Raw genomic sequence first — 22,882 nt, 5'->3', positions numbered from 1 at the left:
CATCATCCAAACATATAATAAAAATTAATTTGATAAAATAAATAAATAAATAAATGCGTAAAATATTTATCAATTTTACATAAATTTATCTTTAGTGGGTAGAAATAATTTTTAAAAATTCAAAAATATTTTTTTGACATTTATTTTTGTCAAATTAGTTTATATTTTATCAAATTGACGACTTTACCCTTGAAATTGAGCAATGGTATCTTCAATTGTCCTTATTTTGAACAAAATTTAAAATTCAGGGTCAAATGTGTCACAATTGAAAAGTTAGGGACCAAACTGACACGAGCCTCAAACTATAGAGACTGTTAGTGTAATTTGTCCTTTCTTTTTTTTCCTTTTTTTTTTATTAGTGAAAGAGAAAATTTTATTGATGAAAACCAACAAACAAGCAAATAGCACGTCAATAAAGTGAAAAAGGTGAGTGCAAGACTAGATCATAGCAAGATCACATGATTCTAATTAAGTTGGTACCAAAGAACAAGCCCAATCGTATGCAAACAAATCACCACGAGTAAGAGAGAAACCAACCAAATGACAAAACAGAGGGCAACTCTAAGCCTTTAGATACAATCCAATACACAAGACAAGCTGCAATAGCACTATGCAGGTCCAGACAATTCACACATCAGTCCTAAGGGCCATACGTGCACCAACCAATGCTTCTTCTAACTCATTAGCTCTTGGTCTTGATCTTTATCTTGATGGTCTTTAATCCTTTCAAACAGAACATAAAATCATCATTAATATGAGTAGATGACCTTGTGAAAGAAATGGAAGCAACATGGGGAAAAAAAAAAATTTAATTAAACATGGAAACATGGGTGGCTGAACCATAAAGCCAATAAGACCCTTGCTATAAGCCTTAATTTTTTATGGTCCTAATTTTTTGAAAGCGTATACATTAATGGATAGATTCTATGGATCAAATTTATTTATAAAAATATCATATTTTAACTTTTAGTGATAAATTTGTTATTGTAAAAATATTTATGAAACATAATACAATTTAACTAGTTACACCTCTCACATCATATTTTAATGCAAACCAATACAAATAAACTAAAATTAAGCAAAACTCACAAACAAAAGCCAAAATGTCCTAATTATTTATCACTTTAATAAATTTATTAGTATCATTACGAGTATCAAATAATCATTTCACAAACATAAAATATGTATAAAGTTTCAAAATTTTCTCATTATTAAAATAAGAGGCAAATACGTATTAAAATAAAATCACTTAAAATTTATGAGTAAATAAATCCAATTGATAGGACTTGTTAATAATTATCCCATATATTAAGGCCCTATATAACTTTAACTTTTTTTCCCTGGAAAATGAGGCCATACTGGTTCACATGGAAAAACAGACCCAAGAAGACCCACATTTTTTTGAAAATCTACAGGTGATTAAGATTCCATATAATTCTTACATTTGTTTTCTATAAATTACATCTCTTGAATTTTTTTTTTTTTTAAAAAAAACACGCTTAGTTTCACACTTCTAACATAATTACATTAACCTTTTTAAGACTTTAATTTTTAGAACTATAGCGATTTCGGTTTTGACCCGACCCTTGTTGTATTCCGGACTCAGGTCTCATGGTTTAATATTATCATTTGTGCCTTTTTCCTCCTTTCACCCCTTTGAGTTTGAGTATTGGAATGTCTTGGGCGTGTTTGGAATAGGTTGGTTGCTAGTTGGTCTAAATTGTAGTTGCCCAGATTTTGGCTTCTTCGCTTGAGCGAAACTTCTTCCGGTTGAGCGAGTTTTGTGTTCTCCCAATACTTTTGCATGCCTGTAGAGATACTAGGAGAGTGTTTTCATTCGCTCGAGCGAGGACTCTTGCGCTTGGGTGATGGTCTTCTGTCTGTAAAACTTCTAGAAGTTTGTATTCTGCGCTCGAGCAACGCTTCTTGCGCTCGAACGAGGGCACTTATTGTGTCTGGTCGCTTGAGCGACAACTTTTGCACTCGAGCGAGTCTCGCATATATCAGTTCGCAGCAACACCTTTTTACATCATTTTTTGATATCTTTTCACTCACAAACCCTAGACCAGCTCCATCTCTCTCTTAAATTTGACTTCTCTTTATAAATACACCTAGATCTAAGGATCTCTCTACCCCATTCCCTTTGACAAAAAGATAGAGCATTTCGGGAGCTTCCATTTGGTCCGAATAAAGTCAAGTTTGGGCATCTTTGAGATTTCTCTACTTCTCCTTTGGGCTTCTACACTTGAGGTAGGGACTCTGTACACCTTAATATGGGTTTTAACTTGGTTATAGGTTGTTGTATGAAAATGGTGAGATTTGGGGGTGTTTTGAGCAAACCTAGAGTTTGGGTTCAAGTTTAAAAGAGGGGTTTCTATGTGTTTGTTGTATAAATGATTGTGGGGTTTGGATATGAGGTTATCTTGTGTCAAAATAGTTGATTTTGGCCTTAGGGTTAATATTTGGAAAATAGGGAGCTTGCCCTAAAATATCTTGAATAATTATTTTGTTCAAATAATGAAATTCGTATGAAAAATGTGAAATTGGGAGGATGTATACATAAATGGTGTTGTTGGATTTGCTTAATCACTCACCTATGGAAATTTGATGATTTATCTATTATAGAGATTGTATATCTGTTTAGAGATAACTGCTTTGGACTATCGGTGGAGGATAGTCATGATTGTTGTAGACATTGCATGTGGATTAGGCGAATTGAAACCAATCCTTTAACCATTATCATTGAATATGATTATGAATGATATACATTGTATATGTATGATATTTGAGAGGAGAAAGAGGATGTACTCCATATTTTAAGGAGAAGAAAGGGGATGGACTTCATTGAACTAAGTTGGCCTGTGTGTCTAGAGTGAAAGTCCCAAAAACCATTTGTATACATAGGTGCCGATTCCCGCGGATGAAATTTCCGTAAAATGACAAATAGAAGTAAATGTATTTGTATGATGATTTTATCTGTTAGGAACTTGTGAGGTGTAACCTCTGTTGGTGGGTTGAATGCAGTGGATGTATCTATTGAATTAAAATGAATGAATTGAGATGCAAGTTAGGCATAACATGGTTTGGAAAGAGTTATAAAGATTTTGTTGTAGGACATTGAACATATACATCACACTTATATCTTGTTAATTCTCATATATTGTATTAGTATGTTTTTACTGGGCTTTGGCTTACCCTACTTGGGAACCATTTTCAGGTGTCGGAGACATGCCTCCGCCGAGACAATAGTTTGGGGAGACTAGGAGCAAGAGCTTCCTTTTGTTTTGTTTATTTTGTATAGCCAAGGGCTAACTTGTATCAAGTTAGACTATTCATTTTGTTGTGACCAAGCAATGTCTTGGAAAGATGTAAGCCCGTAGGGCATTTATTTTGTTGATTATTAACTGGTATTACATGCTATAGATTCAGGATGAATATTTATAAATGTATATTGCATGTATTATCTTTTGTAATACAAACTCGAATGGAAGATTATTACTCTCTTTATGAGTTGGTTTTATTATATTGTTTTGGGGGCGTTACAATAACACTTGAGCTTTTTTTTACCAATACTTTGTTAGTTATATAAATAAATAAATAAATAATGTCATTATCTTTTTCCTATTAAAATGTATAGTTATATTTGTTTATTTCAGTGTTCGCTCACTATTGATATTAGTTTTAGTTGTTTTAACCATACTAAAAAAGTCCCATAAAAAAAATTAAAACAATACAAAATACGTACGTTTATACAAGTTTGTGTAATTAGTTACACAAATTTGTGTTATAACTTATACATTGGTGACCTGCTAAGCAAGTGCAACCAAGTGTAATTAGTTACACAAATTTGTGTTAAAACAGATGCAAATGCAGCAGATATAAAGGAATGAGATGCACCCGTATCAATCAACACATTGGCAACCGAGCTGCAAAACAAAAAGGTACCTCTCACAACAGATGGAGCTGGTACTAGATCCTGCGCGGTAACAGCATACACACGCCCTGAAAGTCTCTGATCTACCTGCTCACCCCTCGGAGCAAAAGATTGCTGTATAGACTAAGACGATGAGGCTCCCTGACTGGCCCTCGAGGCTTGAACAGACTGAGCTGGCTGAAAACTCTACCTCGACCCAGATGCACCAGATGTGCCACTCAACTGCGGGCAAACCTCTTCAGGTGCCCCGTCTGACCACACTGGTAACAAGAAAGTGGCTGACCTCTGCCCTGAGTCTGGCTCTGAGGTCGAGCCGAAGATAAAGCTGCTCTTTGCCCACCTCCCCTCTGCGGGCAAGCTGGAGACTTGTGGCCCAGCTGACCACACTTGTAACAAGTAACGTCTCCCTGACTGCCTCTTCCAGAGCCTGAACTCGACACTGGAAAGGTAGATCTCACGAAAGCACCCTGGGACTGCTGAGGGTTAGAACCCCTCTGCCTCCTATCATCCCCCTGGCCATCCTGACTCCTCTTGGAGCCCCTCAACCTCTTCTCATCCTCATGCACAATAATCTCCATATGGGCCGCAGCATCAACAAGGCGCCCATACTCCCATGTCATGGCCCCAGCAACTCTCATCTTGAGCCCGGGCCTTAACTTCTTCTCAAATTCCAGACAACGGCGTTCCTCAGACGCCACAAGCTCAGGTGCAAACCTGGATAAACTAGTAAATACGGCCTTAAACTCGGCCACCGATGTACTCAGCTGCTTGAGCTGACAGAACTGATCCCTCAACTTCTCCTTAACAGCGGGAGACAGAAACTTCTCCTGAAAGGCACCAACGAAAGCCTCCCAAGTCCCACCAGTATGGCCCCGAACAAATTTCCACCATTGACCCGCGTCTCCCTTCAGCTGGAAAGACGCCAAGGTCACCTTCAAAGCCCCGTCGTCGATGCCAAGCATCTCAAACGTCTTCGTCATCTGCTCAAGCCACTCATCAGCCTTAAGTGGCTCCTTAGGATCCCCCAAAAACTCGTCCGGGTTAGATCGGAAAAACTCCCTCTTCAGAAAAGAAGGCCCTGCCTCAGTCACATGAGCCTGGAGTTGATTCTCAGCCCTAAGAATATCCATGGATTCCCTCAATGCTCCTGCCATCTCGCAGGCTAAGGCGCCCATGGCCTGCTGACCTACTGGCTCGGCCACATTGGCCTGACCAACACCCTCCTGCTGTGTCGAAATCTCATCCGGTATAGGCATCTCCTGCCTCCTAGGCCTACCTCGCCTACCACCACGTCCTCGGCCTGACATCCTAATAAAGGTAACGAAAACATTAGCACATTCACAAATGTGCCGAAGCTATCTCACTCGCGTCCTAAAGCATTGGACAACAGTAACTCATTCCACGTAAGCACATAATCACATAAGCACTTACAAATTTCATTTCCGGATAATGACAGTCCCGAGGCGTTTCTAGAGTTCCGATTAGAAACATCATTGATCAAGTGCTTTTCCAACAGGACTCCCAGAAACCCAAGGATCCAATCAACATCCTAGAAACTACATTCCATACCGATATAGCCACATAAACATGTTATCACATAAGTACATAACATCACACCTAAGTCTCTAACAAGCGAGACAAACCCATTGTGGTACTAACCACTTCCCACGTACCCAAAGTATTCAAACCCGGTACGCTCTGATACCAAGTTGTCACGCCCTCAAAATAATACATATAAACCCACATTCCTGACATGCATAGACATAAGAGAATAACGCATATTTCCATTCATCAGAGTATTCATTACAAAAGTATTACATGTTGAAAACAAAAGTAAATGCCCAACAGGCTTACAACTTTCCAGGCCAACATTTGGTTACAAAAAGAGAGTACTAACTCAATTACATATGAAGCCCTTGGCTTGGATTTACATGTAATACCAAAAAGAGAACAACAAAATATCTATCAGCCTCAAGCCTTCCAAGTTACGTCCTTGGAGGTGGCATATCACTTGAACCTGAAAATGATGTCCCATATAGGGTGAGCCAAAGCCTAGTAAAGATATACTAAACCAGATATGAGCAATAACTAAAACATTAGCATTTGATAGATGGTTAACACATATAAACCACCTTACAATACTATTCAATCCAACATCAAGTACATCCATTTTTCATTTCAATTTCCTTCACTTATACAGTTTCGATTCATATTCATGGTTCAGAACTTGGCCAAACAATTCAATGAGACTATAACTCATATTAAAACACTTCCATACTTCACAATTCACAGGAGCCTACAACTCATATTAAAACACTTCCATATTACAATTAATACACATATTTGCTGTATTAATGGAGTCCATCCCCCTATCTTCTCTCAAACCATGGAGTCCATTCCCTATCTCTTCCCAAACAATATACATATACAATGTATTCAAACACTTATCATATACAATGATCAATTAATACACAAATTCGATGTATTATTCCAACCGTCATAATCAATGATGCAACCAGATGATTAGTTTCAGTTTTCCCTAATCAACATACAGTGTCTACAACAATCAAGACTATCCTCCACCGATAGCCCAAAGCAATTATCTCTAAACAGATAATCAATTTATCAAACAGATAAAATAACAACATTTTTATAGGTGAGTGATTAATTTATCCAACTACACCAATCAACTTCATAATTCCCCAATTTCACAATTTCCAACTCAATTTCATATTTTCCAAATTAATTATCCAAATTAATTATTCAACATAATTAGGGCATTTCCCCTTTTTTCACAAAGTTGCCCCCAAGGCTCAAATTTCATTCATATTACACAAAAACAACCCCAATTTCAAGTCTCTCACACATTTTTGACTCAAACATGGAAAAAACCCTCTTTTATAAATTACAAAGCAAAGCCTAACTTTCCCAAAATTACTAAACAACACCATCTAATCAAAATGACTAAAATTTATGTCAAAACTCATAGAATAGAGTAGGTTATCCCTACCTCGAAATGAAGAGACCAAAAGAGAAGATGATGAAAACTCAAAGTGCTCCAAATCCACAAATTTTCAGATAAAAGTGAAGCCCCCGCCATCCTCTATCTTTCTTACAAAGAGATTAGGGTAGAAACACTCTAGAAGTAGATGAAACCCTAGAGAGAAGGTGTGTATAGAGAGAGAGGGAGCCGGATCTAGGGTTTGAACCAAAAGAGATGGAGAAAAAGTGAAGAAAGAGAAGCTGCTGCGAATTGAAATATACGAGGCTCGCTCGAGCGACCAGACACAAAGAAACCTCGCTCGAGCGCACAAACCCTCGCTCGAGCCAACAATACGAAGATTCAGGTCTACAACCCAGAAGCACGCTCGAGCGAAGAAAAGCTCGCTCGAGCGAAGAACCCCAAAAAATATAGCTCACTCGCTCGAGCGAAGGAAAGCTCGCTCGAGCCAAGAAACACAACCTTCAAGTCAAAAAGAGACGCAGACGCACGCTCGAGCGCAAGACTTCTCGCTCGAGCCACCAGACACAAAACTCAAATCTCGCTCGAGCGAAGGAACTAAAACAAAAAGCTCGCTCGAGCGACAAAAGCCTCACTCGAGCGAAGACACCAAAATCTAGGCAGCAACCAGTTGTTCCCAAACACAACCAACCTGTTACAAACCTGTCCATCACATCCTAAAACTCATAAACAAAGAATTAAAGGGCGTAAATAAGATAAAAACAACAACCAACTCCACGGAACCTAAGTCCGGAATACAACAATCAATGGAGAGAAAACCGGGATCGCTATATTCAAAAAAAAGGTAAATTTGTTCCTAAAAATTTAGAACAACACAAAATGTGCAAGTTTTTACAAAATACATAAGTTTTCACAAATCACGTAAGTGATTTTACAAAAATGTGTAAGTTTTCACAAAAATAGATAAGTTTGCTCCTAAAAATTTAAAACACCACAAATATGCATAAGTTTTCACGAATCAAAGTGATTTTACAAAAATGTGTAAGTGAACACAAAAATAGGTAAGTTGATAAGAAAAATTAAGTTTTCACAAAATGCGTAAATTTTTACAAATCACGTAAATGATTTCACAAAAATGCTTAAGTTTTCACAAAAATGGGTAAATTTGTTACTAAAAATCTAGAACAACACAAATATACGTAATTTTTCACAAATCACATAAGTGATTTCACAAAAATACGTAAGTGAACACAAAAATAGATAAGTTTGTTAAGAAAAATTAAGTTTTCATAAAATGAGTAAATTTTCACAAATCACATAAATAATTTCACAAAAATGTGTAAGTGAACAGCTTCCTAAAATCTATTATAAAAGTACTGCTCGACTCAAATTGACTCAAATTATGTCACCTACGTTCACGGCATGCAGTTGGGAAGAACCATTCAATCAATTCTCAACTTTAATCCGTCGTGCAAAGAGGGCAAGAAAATCATACCTGAATGTTTATGCTGCCCCCCAATAGACTTGACTTTTTTTCTTTTTTTTTTTTTGAGGTATCCATAGACTTGACTTTGATTATTCAAATTTGGACAATTATATGCCACACATCATACATTATACATAAAAGATTGGGGAAACTACACATCAGTGTAGTTTTTCAAAAAAAAAAAAAAAAAAAAAAAAAATTAATGAATTTTTTTTATAAATATTAATAATTAAATTTATAAATTTTTTCATTAATTTGTAAATGTTTTCTCCAATTTCCACTTATGTGTAATTTTTCCTAAAAAATTTGCAATCATAAAATTGCAATTTCTTTCTCAATTTTTCACTCAAATTGCAATGTGACATTGTAACAAGAGCATACTCTAAGATAGTACTTCCTTCCTTAATTCCAAATTTGAGGAAAATTACTACTTACGTGCTTCTGTCACTTTCAGGGTACATGAATTCGAGAAATTTTTGTATGTCAATAGGATACCACGTGACAGTACCTTTCACCAATCCATGAATTGAGAACAATTTGCACATTTCAACATATCTAAATTAATTATAAAAAACAGAAGGCATATATTATTTGTCTACTTTTTTTCCTTCCCAAATTACCCTTACTATATTATATTAATATTAAATTTAAAATAATAATAATAATAATAATAATAATAATAATAATAATAATAAAAGGATGTGATCGAAACTGTCATCAAGCCAAACCACATATCTTGTTATGAAACGAAACTAAAGGTCTGTTGAAATCAAAGAACACCAAGTAAAGAGAAGGGATAATTAATATTTTTTAATGCTCACTGTCTCGCTCGCAGATCAAGTAACAATCTATTCTGGCAAACTTGAATGACTTACGGCACACTGATAAGCATAATTTCGTTTCACAATTTTTGAGTTGTAATAACTATTGAATCTTTTATTAACTTTAACTTTTGTATATGCGAGATTGAACGTTCAAAATTTGTGAGATTTGTCAATTATTTTATTTTCAAATCAAATAAAAATTGCGTTAGTTTCTGACATTTATGTAATACCGTTTAATAACAATCACAGTTTATTATTTACATAAAACATTAAATATATTTATGTTTATTTTTTATGAAAATGAAAACAAAAATATATTTGATATACACATGTTTTAAAAGTTTATTTTGAAAATAAGTGAAGGAAGTGTCGGGTGGGAAATGTTGACCGAAGGTGATTATCGATAGTCACATATTATGGTCAGATGTTAATCAGCTGCCGAAAGTGGTGGCCGATGGTCGGAGATGGTAATCGACTTTCAAAAGTGGTGGCCAAGGATGGATTTTGGCAAGGAGAGGTGGCCAAAGGTGGTTTCCATTAGTAGGAGGAGGTGGCCGGAGGCAGGGCCGGCCTTGAACATTCAGAGGCCCAAAGCGAAGCGTTAATTTGGGGACCTATTGTGATGACCCCAACGGCTAAATTATTTTTTTTATATATTACTGGGTGGTTATGATGCTAAATCTATAGGGGCAAGTTTGGGTCGTGACGTCTATATTTTTACATATCACTTAAAAAGATAAAATCAATTTAAAATAGTTATTAGAAAATTTTAAAATGATAAAATTTACTATTATTGTTTTATATTTTAACCATTTACACAAGAAAGAAAGAAATAGTACACAAAAATCTAGAGTAATAAATTAATTGAGCGCCGTATCACTTAAACATTATGTTTTTGCATTTGTAGTTGTAAAATTGAATTAAGAGCTCTTGATTAATATTCTTTTATACTTTCCAGAAAGTATGATTAAATAAATATTTCATTCTATAATTCAATAAGCAACGGTCAATTCAATTATAGAGATTTCAATTTTTAAGTAAAATGAACAAATAATTGAAGTAAAATTTTGAAATGATATAAAATTTAAAGTCATCTACAGAGAATATTAAGACTAAAGAAGTTGAATATCAAAATTGTGAATTGGGTAGGAGACAAGTTTGGTAAAGAGAAATCAGTTAGTTAGAGCCCTCCACAAACACTAGTACATCTAAAGGCACAGAAAATAATGGAATACACTCTAAATCATGAGTGATTATTTTATAGTTTTGGAGCATTACTCTATATTATTCATCATTTAATATTTGTCAAGTTTTTTTTTTAAAATATAACAAAAAGTATTGAGTCTCATTATTTTAAGTATCAAGTAAAAACATCACATGAATTTACCCAGAAGCAAAAATAAGTTTTCCTAAATCATATAAATAATTGTGTAGGACTAATGATTTGCCTTTGCCATGTATAAAAGGCAAGGAATCTTAATGAAACACACTTTCGTTTGTCCAATACCAAGACTTTAGGTGTCCTATTTTCCATTCTTTTTCTTGGGTGATAGGAATTCTAGTTATGTATATATTATGGATTTGGAAGAAAAATGAAAAAGTTGGGAAAAAATAAATCAAATACCTACGTTGCAACACCATCACAAGGCCATTGTCTTCTTTTTTTTTTTCTTTTTTTTTATTATTATCAGCAAAAGAAAAAAATTTATTGATGAAGACCAGCATATAAACAAATAGAACATCACTAAAGTGAAAAAAGGCGAGTGCACGACTACATCATAGTAAAACCACACGATCCCAATTAGGTTAATACTGAAAAGCAAACCTAATCATATGGAAGCACATCACAACGAGTTGGTGAGAAACCAAATAAAAAACAACCAAATGACAAAACAGAGAACAACTCTAAGCGTTTACATACAATCCAACACACAAGACAAGCTGCACACTACTAGAAAATCCACTTTTAGCGGCGTTTAAAAAACGCCGCTAAAAGTACTAAAAATGTCGCTAATTCTTTTTGTGACGTTTAGTACCAAACCCGATGACGCGGCCGTCGCTATAACTTTATGGCGTTTAAAAAACGTCGTTATATTAGTATAGGCGGCGTTTTTAAAAACGCCGCCAAATGTCCTACCCTAACTGTATTGTGACGTCACTCTGACATTTAGCGACGTTTTTGAAAACGCCGTCATAGACATTTATACATTTTAAAAATCTAGCCATTGGGATGGGATATAGTGACGTTTTTTAAACACCGCCATAGCCTTTTTTTTTAATTTTTAGATTGTGTTCATTTTATATGGTTGAACAAAAATAATACTTGTCAAACAATTATTAAGAACTAATAATTAATGTTTATTAAAATAATAAATAAACTAAGCTTGAAAACAAAATTAAAAATAAAAAACAATGCATTGCATACCTAAGAATAGAAACAATTCAGACTTTAAATACATCAACTAAAATCAAAATGGTCTAGAAGTGTAATTTGCCCAAAAAAATTAAAAAGGAATAGAAAGCACACTAATATGGCTTATAATATTAAAAATACCACTTGTCTTCCAACTATATCCAAAGATGAGCCTAAACTATATGCAACAGATGATACATTTGGAACCATACAGTACGCTATAATCCAATTAAACAAGATAAAAAGAATTAGAGGGGGGAAAAAAGTAAAAGAACAAGAACAAATAAAAAAAGCTTCATCATATTCCCTCCAATGGCTTTTTCCCTCTCCTCTCACATAAATTCTACATGTAGTAATTTTTCCAGAACAAGACTTGTTTGTCAGGACTGTAAACTCATGCTGTGGTGATGTTACAAAGCAACAAGCAATTCTACATTTAAAACAAATATAAAAACCAGCTTACTTGCGGGCCAATATTTAATCTTCACAAAGCTTTTTTATATATATATAACGTTCTTTCTAAAATTTTGATAATGTAAAAATACTTTTAGTAAAAAAGCTTCACATCTTGAGAGAAAGAGAATAACACACAACTCACCTCCTGCTTCCATCTTCCTCTCTGAGCTTCTTCTTCAGCATCATCTTTGCCTCCCTCAGGATTAATTACTTCCATCCCCTCATAACCAAGCATTCTAGATGCAAGAAGAAGAAAATAGGCATTCATTGAATCATTACAGACTAAGATTCTTGATACAAAACATTAATTGCTTAATAACCTACATGACGAAGATTAGAATGATGTCCCGCATCGATTTCCATACAAAGAGATAAGACTTCAAATGCACATGACATTCAAACCACCAATAACAGCCTCGTGTGAGTTACTAACAAGTTTACATGATGAAATAAAATTTTGAATGGTGTTGATCAAGTCTCCAAAAGTGAGCATATGACGCATAAAGAATCAATTTATTGTATTATGATGAAATGCAGGAAGAAAAAGCTGTGTCCTTCATCTTCCCCCTTATATGGGCAGCAGAAAAAGATGAATGACCAACTGGAGCTATCAATTCACTATTTTTCTCTTTTTTACATGTCCTTAGGCTTCTTTAGTACACTTTTGCTGAAGTATGAGATCATTAAGCATTTTCTAAATCAATTAACAATATATAACTCGCAGAAGACACACAAGAAGTTTTGGTTCTCTCAAATAATGTTCTATTTTTTGAAATATTTCCTTCTGTTTCACATTCCAATTTTGTAATATTCTTATTTTCATTTCAATGATGTTTCTGCTAATTTTTTCAATGGCAACTATAAAGAAAATGGAATAATAATAATCAAAACTCTACTAAAAATGTTAATCAAGGAAAGCCCTTTCAAGTGGATCGGCATATTATACATGTAATAAAGACCACTAGTTTTGGCCAAGAAAATGTGTCATATACGAACCAAATTCAATGGATGATAACTCTAAAATATCACATTTATCAATTTCTTTTTCAGAATAGTTGCAAGTACTAACATGATCAATAGCTTTAAAGATCTCCTAGGTTCCTTCTATCAAATGTTAGAAGACAGGACAGTAATTATGTGATTTCAGAATAACTTGAATCTCAAATGAATGAATGCTAGAACTGAAATTACAGCAAAATCAAGCGCATGAAAAAAAGAAAACAATCCAAATTTATATTCTTTAATATTTTTTTCCCAATTTTCTCAGCAACCAAACAAAGATAAGGCTATGAAACAGATCATATACAACTCATTAGTGAAAAACAATTACTGAAACAGAGCACATACAACTCATCAATCACTGAGAGATAGAGAGAGAGAGAGAGAGAGAGAGAGAGACGTGAAAGAGGAGCTTCAGATAGAGACAGAGACAGTGGAGCTCACCTTAGTAGACGATGGTGCAGATGGTGGAGACCAATCTGAATCTCTGAATCTCTACGATGAAATCACTGAGATGAAATCGCTCTGAATCTCTGTGATGAAATCACTGAGATGACTCTCTGAATCGCTCTGATAAGGGTTTAGAGAGGGTTGAGAGAGATAGAGAGAAAGAGAGACAGTGGAGCTCACCTTCGTTGGTTCTTGCTACCTCGCTCTGAGAATAAACAAGCGGTGGAGCTTCGAAATCGCTCTGAGATTTATTAGAGAGAGAGAGAGCACTCCAGATTTGGGTCTTAGTTGAGTCTTAGATTCAAAATTAGGGTTTGAAAAGAGGGGGACACCAAGTGCGTGAGGCACAACACATTTGGAGGCGTTTTTCATATTATGAAATGGTGTCATTTTGTTAAATAAATAGGTGACGTTTTATAAAACGTCGTTAAATATAAAAAAAGTGACGTTTAAAAATGCATCGTTAAAAAAACGCCGCCTAAACCCTTTTTCCTTGTAGTGGCAATAACAATATGCAGGTCCCGGCAGTCAGTCACACATCAGTCCTAAGAGCCAATGCTGCTTCTAACTCATTAGCTCTTGATCTTGATCTTGATGATCTTTAATCCTTCCAAATAGAACATGAAATCATTAATATGAATACATAATCATCAATATGAGTAGATGACCTTCTGAAAAAAATGGAAGCAACATGAAAAAAAATAATAATTTAAAATTAAACATGGAAACATGGGTGGCTTAACCATAAAGCCAATAAAATCCTTGATATAAGCGTTAATTTTTTATGGTACTAATTTTTTGAAAGCCTATACATTACGAGATAGATTCTATGGATCAAATTTATTTATAAAAATATCCTATTTTAACTTTTAGAGATAAATTTATTACTGTAAAAATAGTTTTAAAAAAAAATACAATTTAACTAGTTACGCCTCCCACATCATATTTTAATGCAAACCAACACAAATAAGCTAAAACTAAGCAAAACTTACAAATAAAAGTCAGAATGTCCTAATCATTTATCACTTTGATAAATTTATTAGTATCATTACACGTACCAAATAGTCATTTCACAAACACAAAATATAGTGATTCCGGGTTTTCCCTTTTATGTACAGTATTCTGAACTTGAGTTCCGTAGTTGAGCATTGTTGTATATATCTTGTTTTCCATCCTTCAATCCTTTGTATTTGAGTTATAGGATGTTTTGGGCAGGATTGTTACAGGTTGGGTATGATTGGGAGCGAATGGTTGTTGCCCAGAATTTTGGTTCTTCGCTCGAGCGAGGCTTTTGTCGCTCGAGCGAGCTACGAGTTTTAGTTCCTTCGCTCGAGCCAGGGTTCCTTCGCTCGAGCGAGAGTTGAGTTTTGTGTCTGGTGGCTCAAGCGAGAAGTCTTGCGCTCGAGCGTGCGTCTGCGTCTCATTTTGACCTGAGAGTTGCATTTCTTGGCTCGAGCGAGCTTTCCTTCGCTCGAGCGAGCGAGTTGTATGTTTTGGATTTCTTCGCTCGAGCGAGCATTCTTGCACTCGAGCATGCTTCTGGGTTGCAGACCTGAAGCTTCGAATTGTTGGCTCGAGGGAGGCTTTCTACGCTCGAGCGAGGTATCTTTGTGTTTGGTCGCTCGAACGACCACTCATTCGCTCGAGCGAGCCTCTGTTATATCAGCACACAACAGCAGCTTCCTTTTCACTTTTTCGTCCTCTCTTTTCATACAAACCCTAGACCAGCTGCATCTTCTCTCTCTAAATACCTTCTCTCTAGGGATTGATCTACTTATAGTGTGTTTCTACCCTAACCTCTTTGTAAGAAAGATAGAGGGTGACTTGGGCTTCCTTTTAATCTGAAAATTTGTGGGTTTGGAGCACTTTGGATTTTCATCATCTTCTCCATTTGGTCTCTCCATTTCAAGGTAGGGATAACCTACTCCATCTTATGAGTTTTGACATAAGTTTTATGCATTTTGATTAGTTGGTGTAGTTTGGTAATTTTGGAAAAAGTTAGGGTTTGATTTGTAATTTATAAAAGAGTGGTTTTGTGTTTTAAAAGCTCCATGGGTATTTAAAGCCTTGGGAATGTGGGCGTGAGAGTTAAATTGGTGGAATTTGGTCTTAGGATCATTATTTGAGAAAAAGGGAATATGCCCTAATTATGTTCTAATAAATTAATTTGTATAATTAATTTGGAGAAATGTGGAATTGAGTTGAAATCCATGAAATTGAGGAATTATGGGATGGAATGGTGTAGTTGGATTAATTTATCACTCACCTATGAAAATGTTGGGAATATATCCGTTTGATGCATTTATTATCTGTTTAGAAATAACTGCTTTGGGCTATCGGTGGAGGATAGTCTTGATTGTTGTAGACATTGTATGTTGATTAGGAAAAATTGAAACTAATCACGTTGAATAGGTCATTGAATATGACGGTTGAATTAATACAACAAACATGTGTATTGATTAATTAGTGTATATGACAAGTGTTAAATACATTGTATATGCATATTGTTTGGGAGGAGATAGGGGATGTACTCCATGGTTTGAGAGAAGATAGGGGATGGACTCTCAAACCTGTTTGGGAGAAGATAGGGGATGGACTCCATTGATACAGCAAATATGTGTATCACTTGAAGTGTTAATACAACAAATGTGTGTATTAAATTAAAATATTGGAAGTGTTTTTAATGTGAGTTGTAGACTCATTTGAATTGTGAATAAAGGAAATGTTTTAATATGGGATGTATTCCCATTTAATTGTTTGGCCAGGTTCTGAGCCATGTTTATGAAATGATTTGGATAAGTAAAGGTAAGTCGAATATAACATGGACATGATTGTCATGGAACGGTATTGTGATGTAATTTGGTTTATAAGTGTTAACCATCTATCAAATGCTATTGTTTTAGTCATTGCTCACATTTGGTTTAGTATATCTCTACTGGGCTATGGCTAACCCTATATGGAACATCATTTTCAGGTTAAGGTGACATGCTACCTCCAAGGACATAGCTTGGGAGGTTCTGGGAGTTGAAGACTCTTTTTGATTACTTTGTTATTTTGGTATTACATGTAAATTCAAGCCAAGGGCTTAATATGTATTTGAGTTAGTACTCTCTTTTTGTAACCAAGTGTTGGCTTGGAAAGTTGTAAGCCCGTAGGGCATTTACTTTTGTTGTCAACATGTAATATCTTTTGTAAGAATACTCTGATAAATGGAAATATGCCTTATTCTCTTATGTCTATGCATGTCAAGAATGTGGGTTTATATGTATTATTTTGAGGGCGTTACATAAAATATATGTATAAAGTTTCAAAACTTTCTCATTATTAAAATAAGAGGCAAATACGTAAAAATAATAAATAAATAAATAAATCACTTTAGATTTATGAGTAAATAAATCCAATCAATAAGACTTATTAGTAATTATCCCATATATTAAGGCCCTATATAACTTCAACATTCTTTTCCCCCAAAAATAAGGCCATGCTGGTTCATATGGAAAAACAAACCCCAGATGACCCACATTTTTTGAAAATCTACAGGTTGTGGTTAAGATTCCATAAAACTCTTACATTTGTTTTCGGTAAATTACACTCACCTCTCTTGAGATTTTAAGAAAATACATTTAGTTTTATACTTTTGACATAATTATGCTGACCTTCTTAAGTCCTTAATTTACATAACACTTTTACTGATACAACTCTCTGCTAAGATCGAATAAAGGAAAGTTCAAAAGTTTGAAAAAAGTTACGCCAAACCAAACAGATTCCCTCTCTCTAGCTTGCTTTCTTCAATTCATGTTTGAATAATTTCTAACTTTGGAAGAAATTGTTGATTTTTTTTTTTATTTAATTTTAAAAATTAAAATCACTAGATGATAACAGTTTCAAAAATATTTTATAATAACAGTAAATTAGTCATATTATCAATTAAAAAAAATGTTAGCAAAACTAGAATATGAATTAATTAGTAAATTTTCATCACAAAATCACAAAATAATAAATTATAAAAAATATTAAAAAATAAAAATGTCTCAATCAAATTTATCAATTTCGATCTCAAACTACCTCAAAAGGCTTTCAATTAGACTGGATGGCTAAGGGCACTAGTTGCCTGCATAGTACAACACCACTTTGTAAGAAACAGAGCAAGCAAATTCGAAATACAGAATAAGAGTAGAAAAGCTAATGTGGAATTTAGAGCTTATAAATGTATAAATAATATGAGCAACTCAAATGTCAAATAAATTCAAGATAAATAAGTAGAAATTTTTTATTGAAACTATCCATTTAAAAAGCTTGCAAAAATCCAATGAAAACAGCCCACGAAATACACCAACATAAAGATTTAAGATGGTTTTAAATTAGCCATTAAAAAGTTTTGTAAAATGCTAATTAGTATAAAAGAGCAGAAAAATAGACTAGAAAAGGGGGTTGAAATTGAACAATCTAAGAAGAAAATGGAAAACAAGAACAAAATATAGTCCAAGGATAGAAGGCAAATACTCAAGAGGTTGAGTAGTTGATATCAGTTGTCCTAATGTGATCATGTGGAATTCATTTTGCAGATGTGACCTTCGATCATCTGATAGCTTTATGGCAACTTGTCTCACGGTTGGCCGAGATAGTGGATTGGCTTGAGAGCATTCAAATGCTAGTTGTGCAACCACAAATACTTGCTCTGCCACTTGATTCTCAGGTGCTGCGAGACGTTGATCCAACACATCCTTCAATAATATCCCATGTGCAGTTGATGTGGATGAGGAAGAGGATGACGATGATGACAGAGAGTAGATTAGATCACTCGGATGCTTCCCCATAATCACGTCTAATGTGAGAACCCCAAAACTATAAACATCGCACCTCTCATTCACTTCCATTGTATAAGCAAGTTCTACCAAATGAAACAAATAACCAAGAGAAGAAAATAGTAATTAAAAAAAAAAACAAGAAACATGCACATGCTCCATATCAAAATAACAATTAGAAGTTCAATGACCCTTTCAATTCGAGTGAAATAACATCCAAGATTAGAATCTCTCAATATGCAATGATTGATAAAATAAAATGAACATTACATACCGGGAGCAGTGTACCCAAAGGTCCCTGCAAATGATGTCCAATTGGATGAGTCAGGCTTCAAAAATCTAGCTGTGCCGAAATCGGATATGTGAGCCACAGACTCTAAATCAAGCAAAACATTCTTGCTTGATATGTCTCGATGGATGATTGTTGGAGAACAGTCGCGGTGCATATAAGACAAAGCATTTGCCACATCTTTGACAACATTCACTCTCTTAATCCAATCAAAGTATAATACATGACCCTCCTTGCTCAATATCTTTCCCAAGCTTCCCCCTTCCAAGAACTCATAAACCAAAAATGAGTGCCTTCGGTGTGAACAATAGCCATAAAGTTTTACAATATTGTGATGGCGAATCTTTGTTAATGCACGGATGTCACTCGTAAAGCCTTTTAGATTAGCCAAGTCACCATCTGGTGATACATGAAGTTTCTTCACAGCAACTACCTGACCACTTGTGAGAGCAGCTCGGTAAACAGTACCGCATCCTCCCTCCCCAACACAATGTTTGGTACTAAAGTTTTTAGTCGCTTCAATGATGCTTTCATACACCATTTTTCCGTCATAGCTCCAAATTTCAAAGAAATTTTCATTATTTACTTGTCTTGGCTCATTTTTCGTGTTCCTACTTTTTTTACAAAAAATCAAGAGTACTACTCCAACAACCATTAATGAAAGAAATAGAAATCCAAAAAGAAGAACAATTAGTAACACAACTCTGTTACTCTTTTTCTTAGCTACCCCATTGTTCATTTTTGCTAGACAAGTTTTCAAACCAGTAGCATTACCACATAAACCTTTATTACCTTTGAGTGCCTCAAGTGGAGCCTCACGGAAGGCTTTCATTTTAGGAATAGGACCCTCCAACTAATTGAAATATACATCTACCAATGTCAAACTTAACATATTATCGAAAGATGATGGAATGGAACCAGAGAGTTCATTATGGGAGAGATTTAGTATTTCTAATATTTGCAATTCTCCAATCTGCTGTGGTATCGTACCTATTAGCAAATTGTGAACAAGATCAAGACTTTGAAGGTTATGCAGACGACCTATTTCAGCAGGAATGCTTTCCCCAAACTATTATTGCTCAAATTCAAGTTCAAAAGTTTCTTGCACTGCGCTAGTCCTCCAGGGATTGAACCATTCAGATCATTTCTTGCCAAGTTAAGATATTGTAGATTGGACAACTTGCTGAATTCTGGAGGAATATTCCCTGATAGATGGTTATCATCCAACCTAAGGTTGAACAGTGAAACCATCATTCCTAATTTCACTGGGATCTGTCCAACTAGGTGATTTGAAGAGAGGTCAAGAAGACATAGTTGAGTTGAATCCATTATTTCAGGTGGTATCTCACCAGAAATATTATTGTTTGATATTTTGAGACTAGTTAAATTAGAAATTGTTATGACTCAAATCGATGTAATCCAAGTTTGGGTATATGCCAAAATCTTCTGATATATTTCTCGAAAGTTGGTTTCCCTCAAGCCTAACTCTGTATAAGCTAGAGCAGTTTATCAAGCTTTTGGGGATGGGACTTGTGAGATTGTTGTCAGCTACAATTAAACGTGTAAGTAATCCACCAAAGCATAGGTTTTTTGGTAAATGACCAACGAGCTTGTTGTAAGCTATCTGGAAAACTTTCAAATGTGTAAGATTGTTCAATCTTGGAGGAATAGAGCCAGTTAGTTGGTTATCAATGAATGACAAGTAACCGAGTTGTTTTAAATTTCCTATCTCTAACGGAATGGAGCCTGATAATGGATTTAGACTTAAGTCTAAACCCGTCAACTTTGTCAAGTTTCCAATTGTCGAAGGAATGAGTCCTGAAAGCATATTTTCAGCAAGCTTCAAAGTGGTTAACACGCCTAAGTTTCCTATAGATGCAGGGATTAAACCATCGAGGTTGTTTATTTCGAGTTCAAGTTCAACGAGAGACCTCAGCATCCCAATTTCTTGAGGGATTGATCCAGAAAGTTGGTTGTCATAAAGGTACAGAATGGTTAAGTTGCCCAAGTTCCCTATAGATGCAGGGATTGAACCCGTGAGTTTGTTCATTGAGAGTTCGAGATCAACGAGAGACCTTAGCATCCCAATTTCTAGAGGGATTGATCTAGAAAGTTGGTTGTCATAAAGGTACAAAATGGTTATGTTGGCCAAGTTTCCAATTGAAGAAGGGATTGAACCCGTGAGATTGCTAGTTTGCAAGGCAAGCTCAGTGAGAGAGCTGAGCAATCCTATTTGTTGAGGGCTGGAGCCTCCGATTGGGTTTCTATTCAGGTACAAGCTCCTTAGATTAGTTAGTTGGCCTATTTCGGTCTGAATTGTTCCAGAGAGATTGTTGAGAGACAAGCTAAGGTAGGTGAGTCTCCAAAGGCTACCAATATGGAAGGGGATGGTCCCATAAAGTGAGTTGCTAAAAAGTTCAAGGGTAAGGAGATGAGGGAAGGATGAGAAATTAAGATTAGAAAGAGTACCTTTCAAACCATAACTCTAAAGGTCTATATGGGCAACTCTACCGGCCTTGTTGCAACGAATTCCAAGCCAAGTGTAATGGTTGGTTCCAACCCAGGAGGACAGGAGAGTTTGAGTTTGGTTGGGAAGGCTAGCTTTCCACGTCAAGAGAGCTGTGGGTTCAGCTGCTTGTTTTCCAGTTAAGGAAGAAGCAAAAGCAGCATAATCAAAAAAAGTGGGCAATGCAAGGATGATGAGGCAGAGTAAAAGGGCTGGGAAAGAAAGAAAGTGGTTGGGAAGTGTATTGGGGAAGAATGTCATTGTAGGCTTATTTGTTATTAATAGAATAGAAAGCTATGAAAAACAGTAATAGGATGGAGGGATGCTGAGCTGCAAGAGCATGGAGAGGTATTTATAGATAATACAACTTGGAAAATTATTAGTTGGGTTTGAAAATTCTATTCACTGTGTTTCGCTTTAATTTTTTGAAAATTAAGTTTTTTATTTTTTGTATTTTTTGTTTTTAATTTTTTTTTATTTTTTTAAATGCACATTCCTTAGATGTATCTAAAAAATAAAATATTTGTAAAAAAATATTTAAAAAAATTAATAAATATATTAAAATACGAAAAATGTATTGAATTTTTATTTATTTTTTTGTATTTTTATTATTTAATGAATTTTAAAAATAATTTCACAAATATTATACTTTTTAAGTGTATATTTATGTTAGGTGTATGTAAAAATTAAAAAAAAAAATTAATTAAAATATTGAAAAATTAATTCAATATAAACAAAAAAAATACGAAAAATAAAAAATTTTAAATTCTGAAAAATGAATTTAAAAAACTCAAACCAAACAAGGTTATTGCAATTCCTTTCAATAGTTTTGGTTTGGATCCTCCACTAGAAAGTCTGGGTTCAATTTTGGCAAATTGATGACCAATAAGATCATGCTAGATCGATGCATAAGAAAGAGATGGATCATAATCTAAGCACCAGATTAAAGGATATCTAAGAAATTCTGCCTATAGTACAACATAGATCTGGACCATAATCTTACCATTTGCAAATAAGGTGTTACATAAATTTATTATTATAAGCAGTTATTTGTATATAACTGTCATGGAAAATTCACTTCATATATGCAAATTATGAAAAAAATAGTGTTATTTTGATAAATAAAACTAATTTTTATATATGTTTTGTTTTAAAATAAGAAGTAATCAGCATCATTTTGTATCACTTTTTTATTTGCATATCATTACTTAACTATTATTCATGTATTTATTTTGGTGCACTTACCAATTAGGTTTATTAACTAGACTTATTTACTTATAAGTCTTATAAATTTATTCATAAAAACAAGAGAAACTAATAAATTTATCAATAGAACTTTAACAGGTAATAAGTCTCACAAGTAAAACTTATTAGTAATTTACCTATTTTGGAATCTATATGATAATAGTATAGTAAAATGTAATAGAATTCACTACTTCTAATAACTTTTAAACCGGCCCATAAGCTGGTGACTGCTTTAACATGTTTGCTTAGTTAATGATCGTGCTTCTATTAAAAAAAAAAATAACTTTTAATCATATTAAATTTGGATGATTAATTCTGATTATTATTGGAATTATCCTACTTCGGACTAGCAGTCACGAACAATTTCAATAGAGATTTCCCATACTTGTAATAACTTTTAATCATATTAAATTTGGATGATTAATTCTGATTATTATTAGAATTATCTTACTCTAGGACTGGCAGTCATGAATAATTTCAAAAGTGATTTCCCATACTTTAATATCTTTTAAA

The 22,882-nt window shown here is 34.5% G+C and overlaps 1 pseudogene across 1 annotated transcript; it reads right to left on the bottom strand.

The window, feature by feature from the left end:
* Window positions 1-693: 693 nt before the first annotated feature.
* Window positions 694-21,385, bottom strand: LOC145793496 (uncharacterized; annotated as a pseudogene). The gene is made up of 5 exons (XR_014333868.1): window positions 21,179-21,385; window positions 18,604-21,103; window positions 18,028-18,415; window positions 17,590-17,635; window positions 694-723 (listed from the first exon to the last, which is right to left on the bottom strand). The product of XR_014333868.1 is annotated as an uncharacterized LOC145793496 (transcript).
* Window positions 21,386-22,882: the final 1,497 nt, after the last annotated feature.

The sequence above is a fragment of the Camellia sinensis genome, chromosome 6, assembly GCF_055761805.1.
Source record: "Camellia sinensis isolate YWXY chromosome 6, ASM5576180v1, whole genome shotgun sequence".
Lineage (NCBI taxonomy): Eukaryota > Viridiplantae > Streptophyta > Magnoliopsida > Ericales > Theaceae > Camellia > Camellia sinensis.
This window is presented reverse-complemented; position numbering and strand designations above follow the sequence as displayed.